This window comes from Carcharodon carcharias, chromosome 5 (assembly GCF_017639515.1).
Source record: "Carcharodon carcharias isolate sCarCar2 chromosome 5, sCarCar2.pri, whole genome shotgun sequence".
NCBI classification, from domain to species: domain Eukaryota; kingdom Metazoa; phylum Chordata; class Chondrichthyes; order Lamniformes; family Lamnidae; genus Carcharodon; species Carcharodon carcharias.
In genome coordinates, this window is record NC_054471.1 from 45,321,738 (window position 1) to 45,333,937 (window position 12,200).

A 12,200-nucleotide genomic window follows, 5' to 3' on the forward strand; every position below is an offset into this window, starting at 1 on the left:
GTGCTGGTGTGTTATGTATCTGGTAACTCTAAGTCACTAACAACTCTGAAATAAATATCAAGGTCTTAACTTCAATCGCCTCTGAATGGTATTATCTTTAAGTGTGATAGGCAATTCAATCCCAACAAAATACAAACTACTTTATGCTTTAAATCAGTGACTATACTTCTAAAGTTTGTCATTGTTTGAAAGCACTTTGGTGATTGCAGTGATCGTGAAAGGCATCATCTACACATTTCTGGCTGAAACAGCATGCTTAGCATTCTAAGTGGTGACTTGGTATTTGATGATAATGATAATAGCAAGTACTTTGTGCTATTTGCCCACTTTAAACATTGATGGTTAGGATACAGGCATCCAATGTAGATCACCAACAATAAAGCTGATGCACTAGCGGTACTTGTTGTAGGTCAGGATGTGAGTATTAAAGTTATTCTGGCGCAGGGGTTCATAGAGGCTGAAGGACTGATGATTACAAGAGTGTTGCTGCAAGAGTCTGGAGGTAATTGGCATGTCTTTTTTCTTTCATGGGATGTGAGCATAAATTGCAAGGCCTGCACTTGTTGCCCATCCCTAACTGCCTTTGGGAAGCTGGTGGTGAGCCTTGAACTGCTTGCAGTCCATCTGGTGTAGGTACCCCCCCCCCCTCCCCCCCAACCCAACCCAACCCAACTAAGCTATTAGGAAGGGAATTCTAGGATTTTGATCCAGTGAGAGTGAAGGAGTGGCAATATAGTTCCAAGTGAGTATGGTGAGTGGCTTAGAGGGGAACTTGCAGATGGTGTGTTCCCATGCATCTGCTGCCCTTCTTCTAGATGGTAGAGGTTGCAGGTTTGAAAAGTGCTGTCAAAGGAGGGTTGATGATTTGCTGCAGTGCATCTTGTGTTTGCTGCACACTGCTGCTACTGTGTCAGCGCTGGAGGGACTGAATGTTTAAGATGGTGGATAGGGTGCCAATCCAGCAAGCTGATTTGCCCTGGATAATGTCAAGCTTCTCGAGTGTTGATGGAGCTGCATTCATCCAGGCAAGTAGAGAGTATTCCATCGCACTCTTGATATGCCTTGTAGATAGTGGACAGACTTTGGGGAGATGGAAAGCAAGTTACTCACCACAGAATTCCCAGCCTCTGACCTGTTATAGCTACAATATTTTTATGGTTGGTCCAGTTCAATTTCAGGTTATTGACAGCCCCCAGGATGTTGATTGTGGGGTTTCGGCATAGTAATGCCATTGAATCTCCAGGGGAGATGGTTAGCCTGGTACTCATGTAGATTGGATGTTACTTGCAACTTATCAGCTCAAGCCTGAGTGTTCTCAAAGTCTTCCTGCATCTGCACACTGACTGTTTTAGTATCTGAGGACTTGTGAATGGTGTTGAACATGGTGCAATCATCAATGAATATCTGCGCTTCTGACCTTATGGTGGAGGGGAAGGTCATTGATGAAACAGCTGAAGGTAATTGAGCTTCAAACACTATCCTGTGGAACTCCTGCTGAGATGATTGACCTCCAGCAACCGCGACCATCTTCCTTAGTGCTCAGCATGACTCCAACCAGTGGAGAGTTTTCCCCCTGATTCCCACTGACTTCAGTTTTGCTAGGGCACCTTGATGCCACACTCAGTCAAATGCTGCTTTTTGTAAAGGGCAGTCACTCTTACCTCACCTCTGGAGTTCAGCTGTTTTATCCAGTTTGAACCAAGGCTATAATGAGGTCAAGAGCAGAGTGGCCTTGGTGAACCCAAACTGAGCACCGGTGAGCAGGTCATAGCTGTGTAAATGTCAGTTGACAGCACTACTGACGACACCTTCCATCGCTTTGCTGATGATTGAGAGACTAGACAGATGGGCGGTAATTGACCAGATTGGATTTGTCCTGCTTTTTATGGATAGGGCATATCTAGGCAATTTTTCACGTTAGGTGGATGCCAGTGTTGTAGCTGTAGTGGAACAGTTTGGCTAGAGCCGCAGCTTGTCTGGATTCAGGATGTTGTCAGGGCCATAGCCTTTGCAGTATCCAGTCTCATCAACCGCTTCTTGATATCAAGTAGAGTGAATTGAATTAGCTGAAGACTGGCATCTGTGATGCTGGGGGCAACCTCAGGAGGTGGACTAGATGGATCATCCACTCGGCACTTCTAGCTGAAGATGATTTCAAATACTTCAGCCTTGTCTTTTGCATTTATGTGGAATCTGACCCTATGTCTAAAGATGATGCCAAAGGATATCAGGGTCACATGTGGATGAGAAAGAAGAGGGAGTTAAGAATTGGATCCTTGGGGAATTTCAAAGATAATAGAACAGAGGTATTAGCTATTACTAGAAATGTTGTGGTATGGTCTGGCTATGAAAAGGACCAAGCAAGGACAATCCCAGGGAGCTGAACAATACAGGAGGGGTGCTGGAGGAGGATAGTGTGGTTGACTCTGTCATAGGTTCCAGATAAGAAGAGGAGGAATAATGAACTATGGTCACAGCCACCGAATGTGTCATTTGATTTGGGCCATTTTGGTATCTAGAGGATTAGAAGCCTCTCTTTGGAGAGATTCAAACAGGGTGCTCCAGGAGAAATGGAGATGAATCTCAAAAGGCAACATCTTTATTATTCTCTAAAAGGCAACTTGTTCATACAACTGAAAGTAAAGACAGGAAACCAGCAAGGTAGCAGGCAAAATTAACTGATTCAGATCCTGGTTGCCTAATTAAATACTTTGTCACATTTCACTCCCTGGTTTTGGGAACTTTCTTTAGTTTTTGGAACCTGCTCTTTGCAGTTCCCTCCCCCATGTTGTCGTCCTATCAGCTGGCTTCAGCTTTAGTTTGGAACTTGCTATCTGTCCCTCTTCTATGCTGCTACTGCTGGTAACTCCTTTCAACTTTAGAGCACACTGACCAACTGAACTCAAACTGCTTTTGGTTTGTATGTGTGCATGGCCTCTATCTGTGGACCCATGTTGCTAGGCAACAATAGTTTTCTTTCTCTACCTTGTTTGTTTTAACTCGCCGAGTCATAAAATCTCACTAAAATGCAGGCTTTTAAAGTGGAAGTAAAACTCAGGATTCATCCTCTTAACCCACAAAATACAGAAATACAAATTAAACTTGAGCTTAAAGATATACATTATTCCTAACATGCCCAAATACTTACTTTCTCTATTTCCTAACGGGTCTGTGGAACATTCCTTGTTCCAATCATACTCAGGCCCCCTTCCACAACTCTTTTCGGTACATGGATGACTGTATTGGTGCCACTCTGTGCTCTCATCTGGAATTCGAAAAACTCCATCAATTTTGCTTCCAATTTCCATATCTCTCTCCCTCTCTCCCTCCCTCATTCACATGGTCCATCTCCAACATTACCTTCCACTTCTTGATGTCCCTGTCTCTGTTTCTGGTGATAGACTGTCTAGCAATATTTATTACAATCCCAATGACTCCCACAGCTATCACAACTATACCTCCTCAAACCCTGCTTCCTGTAAGGACTGCATTCATTCTGCTGGTTTTTCCGTCTCTGTCGCACCTGTTCCAATGATGCCACCTTCCACAATGACGTTTCAGACATGTCTTCCTTTTTCTTCAGCCGAGAACTCCCCCCATGACTGTGGTTGACAGGGCTTTCAACCGTGTCCCACCCATTTCCAACACTTCTGTCCTCCTCTTCCTTTCCTTCACAGAACCACGATAGGGTTCCCATTTTCCTCACTTCCACTCCTTCAGCATCTGTATTCAAAGGATCATCCTCCACCATTTCTGCACCTCCAACACGATGCCACCACCAGACGCACCTTCCCCTCGCCTGTCAGCATTCCGAAGGGACCATTCCTTCAGTGACACCTGGTCCACTCTTCCAACACCCGCAACACCTCATCCCCTTCCCACAGCACCTTCCCATGCAATCGCAGGAAGTGTAATACCTGCCCCTTTATCTTGTCTCTCCTTACAGTCCAACAACCTAAAACACTTCTTCCAGGTGAAGCAGCAATTTACTTGCACTTCTTTCAATTTAATCTACTGTATTTGCTGCTGACAATGTGGCCTCCTCTACACTGGGGAGACCAAATGCACACTGGGTAACCACTTTGAGGAATGCCTGTGCCCAGTCTGCAAGCGTGACCCCTACCTTCCAGTTGCTTGCCATTTCAATTCACCATCTGACTCTTGTGCTCACATTTCTGTCCTCTGCCTCCTACATTGTTCCACTGAAGCCCAACATAAGCTGGAGGAACAGCACCTCATCTTCCAATTAGACACTTTACAGCCTTCTGAACTCAACATTTGAGTTCAACAACTTCTTACTATGAACTCTGTCCTCCATTTTGAGATTTTTTTTTCCCAAGTGCCAATCTATATCTTTTATGCTTTTGCTTTCACACATTGCTGACCCTTTTTCTGCTATCAATGCATTTTTCTATATTGCTTTGAGAATGCTGACATTTATTCTGCTATTAACATCTTCTTTTGACCAATGCTTTAGTCTTTAATCCCATCATTACTCCTCCCTTTGTTCTGTGTTCCATGACATCTTTGTCATTTACTGTCTCCTATCCTCTAACCCATCCCTAACCACCTATTTTGCTCCATCTTCCCCACCCCCTGACTTTGTCAACAACATAAAATCCATCACATTCCTACCTTTCTCCAGTTCTGAAGACAAGTCATATTGGATTCAAAATATCAACTGTTTCTTTCTCCATAAATGCTACCAGACCCACTGAGTTTTTCAACACTTTTTATTTGCGACCTAATAGCTATTGGGATGCTGTTTTGAAATTCTTCCAGTATCATTAGCTGTCTCACATTCTCAAAATCTTGCTCTAGTTTCAGCGCCCGAAACCACCAGCCCCACAATATTTCTTTGGCCTGAGGAAATTCTATAAACATTTCATTCGGTCTTTTCCTTTAAAGTCTGAAATTTCAACTCCTATGCTTCAGGGACAAGTTTGAATGCATTAAGTACCACAGTTTTAATTACATCATTATCAGAGGATTGTTCTTCTGATAGGCTTGAATATACATTGTTACGATCCTTGTTTGGATCCCCTCCCACCTCAGTTTTTGGTAGAATCCAGTTGGCGACCAATAACTTTTTGTCTAAAGTAGTCCAGATTTGAGAGTCAAGACACCTTTTTAGAATAAAGCCACAAAATTCCATTGATTTTTGAATAAAAACAAACTATTCTACAAATTCAAAAAGATAAAATAGTTTACAAGAACTGTATGAGGTATCTGTGAATTAACAGACAAACTGGGGGGTCGGACACACACCACGCTACAGAGTAAATGACAGATGCAATCAAAACAGATTCCATAGATTTCTCAACAACCAACCTCACTGAAACTTCATCTTTCCTATGAAGATTTCCAATCTCCAGATTTGAATATCTCTCATTGGAATTCTTTCTTAAAATCGTTCCCATTTGGCTGGCTTCAACAATGGCCCACCTCCTAGGGTTTCAGTCTCGCCTTCCAAGATTCCTTTCCCCTGGATCTCTCGAGTGCCCTCGAGCTTCATCTTCCAAGCACGCTTTCAGATCTTAAGCCGTGCCAAGCAGAACACAACAGTCCTAAAAGGGTACCTTTGTCCCAACGGCTTGCATTACTTAAAGTCTGCTCGCTCTTGAACTTAACTGGGATCTCTGCCTGACCCTGTCTCTGTCAGCTTGTTGGCTGACTCCCCTAAACTAACTGCCTCCGACAGTTAGCACACGGGAACACCAAGGTAAAAATGGATTTCATGACAATATCTACAGCCTTCCCAATTAAAATGCTTTGCAGAGCGAGGCCGTGTGTGCTTTGGCCACTTGAACATTGTAACCACCCATCTCTCAACTCGGTGAATTTAGGCAATAAGTGAAGAGTCTTTATGTCAGAGCTCAGAGTGGGACTCTCTTTCACCCCATAACCTAAGCTATTCTCTTTCACTTTTTGAAACTTTCTTTCCCTTTCCTTATCTCTGCCCACTGCCCACCCCCCACCCCCCACCCCCCCCACCTTGCTAACCTCTATCACTGGATTTGAAGTTCAAACTTTCATGTTTCTTTCTTTTTCCTATTTGCACTTTTTCATTTCTCTGTCTCTTTCTATCTCAAGCTGCCTCATCTGCAACTGAATTCTAGCTAACTCAAGCTGTGTCATACCTCTGTGAGGTTCTCCTCTTCTGGTTCCAATTGCTGTGCTATCACCTCAATTATGTCTGCTTTCTTGGTCCCTGCTTTTAACTCTAACTTCAACTTTTCTGCTAATCTAGCTAACCTAACCTTGATTAATTGTTGCAAATCACTCTGGGATAAACTTCCCTGCCTAGAAAAGTCAAAGCGATTGACAAGGCAATTCTGCTTTTCAGTCAGTATAGTAAAATTTGCTGTGAAATCTTATCAACCCTAACCTTAGCAAGCAGCAGCACTTGTATATATCAATGGATTTATCTATGAAATCCTAGATAAGCCCCCAATTTATGATCCTAGACCAGACCCCCAGGTTTTTGGTAAGATCTGGTTATTTAAATTAGACAAAATTTGAGATTCAAGACAGTTGTTAAGAGAATAAAGCCACAATATTCCGCTGGTTACGAACAAACAGAAATAAGCTTTACTACACAAAGTCAAAAAGATAAAACAATTTACAATATCCAATATCCAGCTTATCCTCTCTAGCATTCAGGGTTAACATGAGGTGCATGTGAATTAACAGGCAAAGTATGGTCAAACAAATATTGTGGGCTGGTTGTTTCAGGCACTGAAACTGGAACAGAATTTTGAGAATGAGGGAAGCTAATGATCCTGGAAGACTCTACAATAAATAGCAAAAGTGACTAAAACAGTTGACTAAGGCAGCATTTGACCAAGTGGCATCGAGGAGCCCGAGCAAAACGGGAGTCAGTGGGAATTGGGGAAAACTCTCCACTGGTTGGAGTCAAACCTAGCACAAAGGAAGATGGTTGTGGTTGTTGAATGTAAACCAAGTTCCAAAACATCACTCAGGGTAGTGTCCTCGGCCCAACCTCCTTCAGCTGTTTCATCAATGACCTTTCTTCCATCGTAAGGTTAGAAGTGGGGATGTTTGATTGCACAATGTTCACCATTTGCAACTCCTCAGATACTGACCATGTCTAAATGCAGCAAGACCTGGACAATATCCAGGTTTGGGCTGATAGGTGGCAAGTAACATTCGGGCCACATAAGTGCCCATCAATGACCATCTCCAACAAGAGAGAATCTAACCATCACCCCTTGACATTCAATGGCATTACCGTCACTGAATCCCCCATTATCAACATCCTGGGGGTTACCATTGGCCAGAAACTGAACTGGACTCATCATATAAATACTGTGGCTACAAGAGCAGGTCAGGGGCTGGGAATCCTGCAGCAAGTAACTCACCTCCTGGCTCCCCAAAGCCTGTCCACCATCTACAAGGCACAAGTCAGGAGTGTGATGGAATACTCTCCACTTGCCTGGATGAGTGCAGCTCCAACAACACTCAAGAAGCTTGACACCATCCAGGCCAAAGCAGCCCACTTGATTGGCACCCCATCCACAAACATTCACTCCCTCCACTACTGATACACAGTAGCAGTGGTGTGTACCATCTACAAGTTGCATTGTAGGAACTCACCAAGGCTCCTTAGGCAGCATCTGCCAAGCCCACAAACACTATCATCTAGAAGGTCAAGGGCAGCAGACACATGGGAACACCATCACCTGGAAGCTCCTCTCCAAGCCACCCACCACCCTGACTTGGAAATATATTGCCATTCCTTCACTGAAGCTGGGTCAAAATCTTGGAACCCCCTAACAGCACTGTGGGTGTACCTACACCACAATAAACTCTCCACCACCTCGAGGGCAATTAGGGATGGGCAATAAATGCTGACCTAGCCAGTGATGTCCACATCTCATGAATGAATAAAAAAACCCCATAGATTTCCTAGCAAACCAGCTAGATGTCAGTCAGCACTGAGTCACCCAATCATGTTGAAACTCTGTCTGGCTGGCTCATGAGTGACTCCAAACTTTTTACTTTCAAAGACCAAGCCTCTGAATTTGCTCAAAGCCACTCCAATTTGGACTTCCTCGATGACTGAACACCTCCCAGTGTTTTAATCGCACCTCCTGAGACGCTGTTCCACTGGATTTCTGAGTCTGGGCTGTGGCCTCTAGTTGTGCAATTTCAGCTCTTTACTGGCTGGCCAGCTTTACTGGGCTGGCACTGCCCCTGGATTTCACCAAGCTTCAATCTCCCCAGCTACTCAAAGCTAAAAATGGCTCCCAGGGCTGTTTGAGTCCTAACCCATTCCAACATGGAGTCAGTGATCTTATGCCATCTTCAAAGCTCCCCAGGACTACTACTTAACCCTAACTGCACAGACCTATCAAGTGATTCCTGGGACTTCTCCTGAGTCCCAAATACACAGAACCAGCTAACAGCAGCATCTTTTCCAAATGGCTGCAGAACGCTCACTTCCCCCAGCAAACATACACAAATTGAAATCCTAGAACTTTCTTAAGCTCCACCCAACTCCACGACGATACAGCCTTCCAGGGCTTACTGAATATTTTTAAATTAATTGTAGCTCTAACTCCCAAAGCAAAACAACTCTTCAGACTGTATTTCTTTGCAAGGAGTGTAGAAACTTCATTTCTAATTCTCTAAGCAAGCCCACCTGCTGTTTTATGATCTTGTCAACATTATCCTTAGTCTTCAAGCTGCATTAGTTGCATGTATCCCATTTTCTACAGTTAATTCTTAATCCTCCCAGATCTAAAAATTACCTCAAATATTACTATAAACAATGAATTAGGTATTTATAACAATGTGACATGTTCCTTCAAGGGAGAGAAGAATAAATAGAGTAACTATAAAGCAATGAGTCTGTTAGTCATGGGGAAACTCTTAAAATCCATCGTTTGAGGTAAAATGGTTGAGCATTTTGAAATGGGTTAACTAAGGAGAACAACACATATTTGTTTAAAATGAGCCTTATTTGGCAAATTTAAAATATTTTCTGAATAAATAACAGTTGTAAAGGTAAAGAGAATGCAGTATTTTCATGAAATAATTTTCAGGAAGTTTTTGATACCATGCTAACAAGGCATATGAGAAAAACTCAAGGGTGTAAAGTAAGAGTAAATGTTGAAAATTGGATGACAGGAAAGAAAGAGTTAAGCCATTACTCAGATTTGAGAATAATTGGAAATAATGTATCCCATGGGTCTCTGTTTGAACCACTTTTGTTCAGTGTGGATTTGGACACAGGAGCATGATCACAAAATTTGTGATAACACGGCTGGGATTTTGGGATTTTCAGGCAGGACTGGTAATTCCTGCTGTAAGTAAATGGGCTTTTTGCTGGATCGCCAAATTCCACCACCACCACCAAGGAGGGCAGTAAAAGGCTTTGGGAAGACATAGACAAGTCAGTGTAATGAGCATGAATAAGTATGAAATTATCAGTAAATAAATATGAAATAATGAAAGAAAATGATTAGCATTTATATATAGTTTCAGACATCCCGAAGTGCTTTGCAACCAATGATGGTTTTTTTGAGGTGGTGTCACTGTGGAAGGAAAACACTGCCAATTTTATTTTCAATAATGTTGGTTGAACGAAAAGCTTAATATCTCATCTGAAGGAGGGCACCATCGACAGTGTATACTTACTTAGTACTGCACTGAAGTGTTGGTGTCTACCATTGGTGTCAGCTATGACTCAATGGTAGCACCCAACACCCTGAGTAAGAAGCCCCACTTCAGAGAATTGAACATGATATCTATTCTTGGCACTCCAGTGCAGGGCTAAGTACTTGTTGAACTGTCAGCGGTGCCGTCCTTCCTTGAGATGTTAAACCAAGGCTCTGTTTGCCCTCAGATGTTTGCAAAGGACCCTATGGCACTACTTAAAGAGCAGCAGTGGACTTCACCCTGGCCAATATTTACCCCTTAACCAAATCATCCACTAAAACAGCTAATCTGGAATTTATCAATGTTTTTGGGGCTTATTATGTGTAAGTTGGGGTGTTGTGTACAGTTTTGGGTGTTGCATTTTAGAAAGGACATTAAAGCCCACTAAGATCATATAGAGTAGATTCAAAAGAATGCTGGCAGGAATAGGAAATTATAGTTGAGGAGAGAAGACGTACTGGCATGATGGGAACAAGGTGAAGAAGATATTTGAGATTTTTTAATTATGAAAAGTTTCATTGTCGAATAGGGAAAGACTCTGAGGCATCAATGCCAAAACATCATAAATTAGCACTGAGAATAAGGAATGTGTTTTAGGAAAAGTTAGTTGATGCAGAGTTTGTGGAGCATAGTATGTTTTACCACTGATTGCTTGAGGCAAAGCCCATTGCACCTTTGTAATGGAAAATTGGATCGCTAGCTGCTTATGAGAGGGCTATGGCAAGAGCAAGGCAGTGGAATTAGTTTTGGATGGCTCTGATAGAGACATGATGGACCAAATAATCACTTGTGCTATAAATCTGCTTCTAAATTAAAAGTTTGCTTTATGATGCCAGCCATATTTTACAACCATTAATTATGAAATGCTGGTGATAAAGCTTTATTTTTTTATTAACTGGAGGCTCAGATCTAACTTATACAGGAATTACTTTAGCTGTTCCATCTTTCAAAACCATTATAGATAGAAAGTTTGTGTTTTAGTATACCTGGCATCTAGTTTATTTAAGGGGGCTTGGAAGATTTTGGATTTTGTGCTGTGTAATACGAATATATGAAATAGGAACAGAAGTAGACCATTTGGCCCCTCGAACCTGCTCTGCCATTCAATGAGATCATGGCTGAGCTGCTTGTGTTTTGAATTCCACATTCCCATCTACCCCCTGACAACCTTTGATTCCCTTGCCTAACAATTTATGACCCCACCTCCACTGCCTTCTGAGGCAGTGTTCCAAAGCTGCACAACCCTCTAAGAAAAAATGTCTTCTCTGTGTCCTAAAAGGGCAAACCTTAATTTTAAAACAGTGCCCCCTAGTTCTTGACTCACCCACAAGAGGGAACATCCTTTCCATGTCCAAGAAATAGCTGGAAAAACTCAGCAGGTCTGGCAGCATCGGCGGAGAAAAGTAGTCAACGATGCTTCTCCACCGATGCTGCCAGACCTGCTGAGTTTTACCAGCTATTTCTGTTTCTGTTTTTGTTTTGGATTTCCAGCATCCGCAGTTTTTTGTTTTTATCCTTTCCATGTCCACCTTGTCAATACCATTTAGGATCTTATATATTTCAGTCAAGTCACCCTTCATTCTTCTGAACTCCAGTGGGACAAACTCAGTCTGTCTAACCTTTCCTCATAAGACAACCCATTCATTCCAGGTATCAATCTGGTAAACCTCCTCTGAACTGCCTCCAGCACATTTACATCCTTCATTGAATAAGGGGACCAAAACTGCGCACAGTATTTGAGATGTGGTCTCACCAATGTCCTGTATAACTGAAGCATAACATCCTTACTTTTATGTTCAATGCCTCTTGTAATAAAGGATAGCATTCCATTAGCTTTCTTAATTACTTGCTGTACCTGCATTCTAACTTTTTGAGACTCATGCACTAGAATACCTGAATCCCTCTACACCTTAGAATCCTGCAGCTGTTCCCTATTTAACTAATACTCTGCTTTTTTATTCTTCCTGTTAAAGTGAACAGTTCACCTTTTCCCACTTTACTCCTTCTGCCATATTTTTACCCACTGACTCAACCCGTCTATATCCATCTGCAACCTCCTTATGTCCTCTTCGCAACATACTTTCCGACCTATCTTTGTGCCATCTGCAAATTTAACTATCGTGCCTTCACTCCCCTCCTCTAAGTCATTGATATAAATTGTAAAAAGCTGAGGCCCCAGCACAGAACCCTGCGGGACTCCACTCGTCACACCCTGCCAATCAGAAAAAGACCCATTTATGCATACTCTGTTGGCTGGCTGGCAGAAAATCTTCTAATCAGGTTAAAAGAATTACCCCCTACACCGTAAGCTTTTATTTTCCACAATAATCTTTGATGTGGCACCTTATCAAATGTCTTCTGAAAATCCAAGTACAGCATACCTGCAGGCTCCACTTTATCCACAGTGCATGTTATTATTCCAAAGAACTCCAATAAATTGGTTAAATATGATGTAAGTCATATTTGTATTTGTGGATGTTAGGAATGAAGTTTTAATATGTTTAAAAAAAGGGGAA

General features: G+C 42.3%; 1 protein-coding gene across 3 annotated transcripts in view; it reads left to right on the forward strand.

The window, feature by feature from the left end:
• wasf1 (WASP family member 1) overlaps positions 1-12,200 on the forward strand; it is a 141,458-nt gene that overhangs the window by 96,377 nt on the left and 32,881 nt on the right. The window lies entirely within an intron of this gene.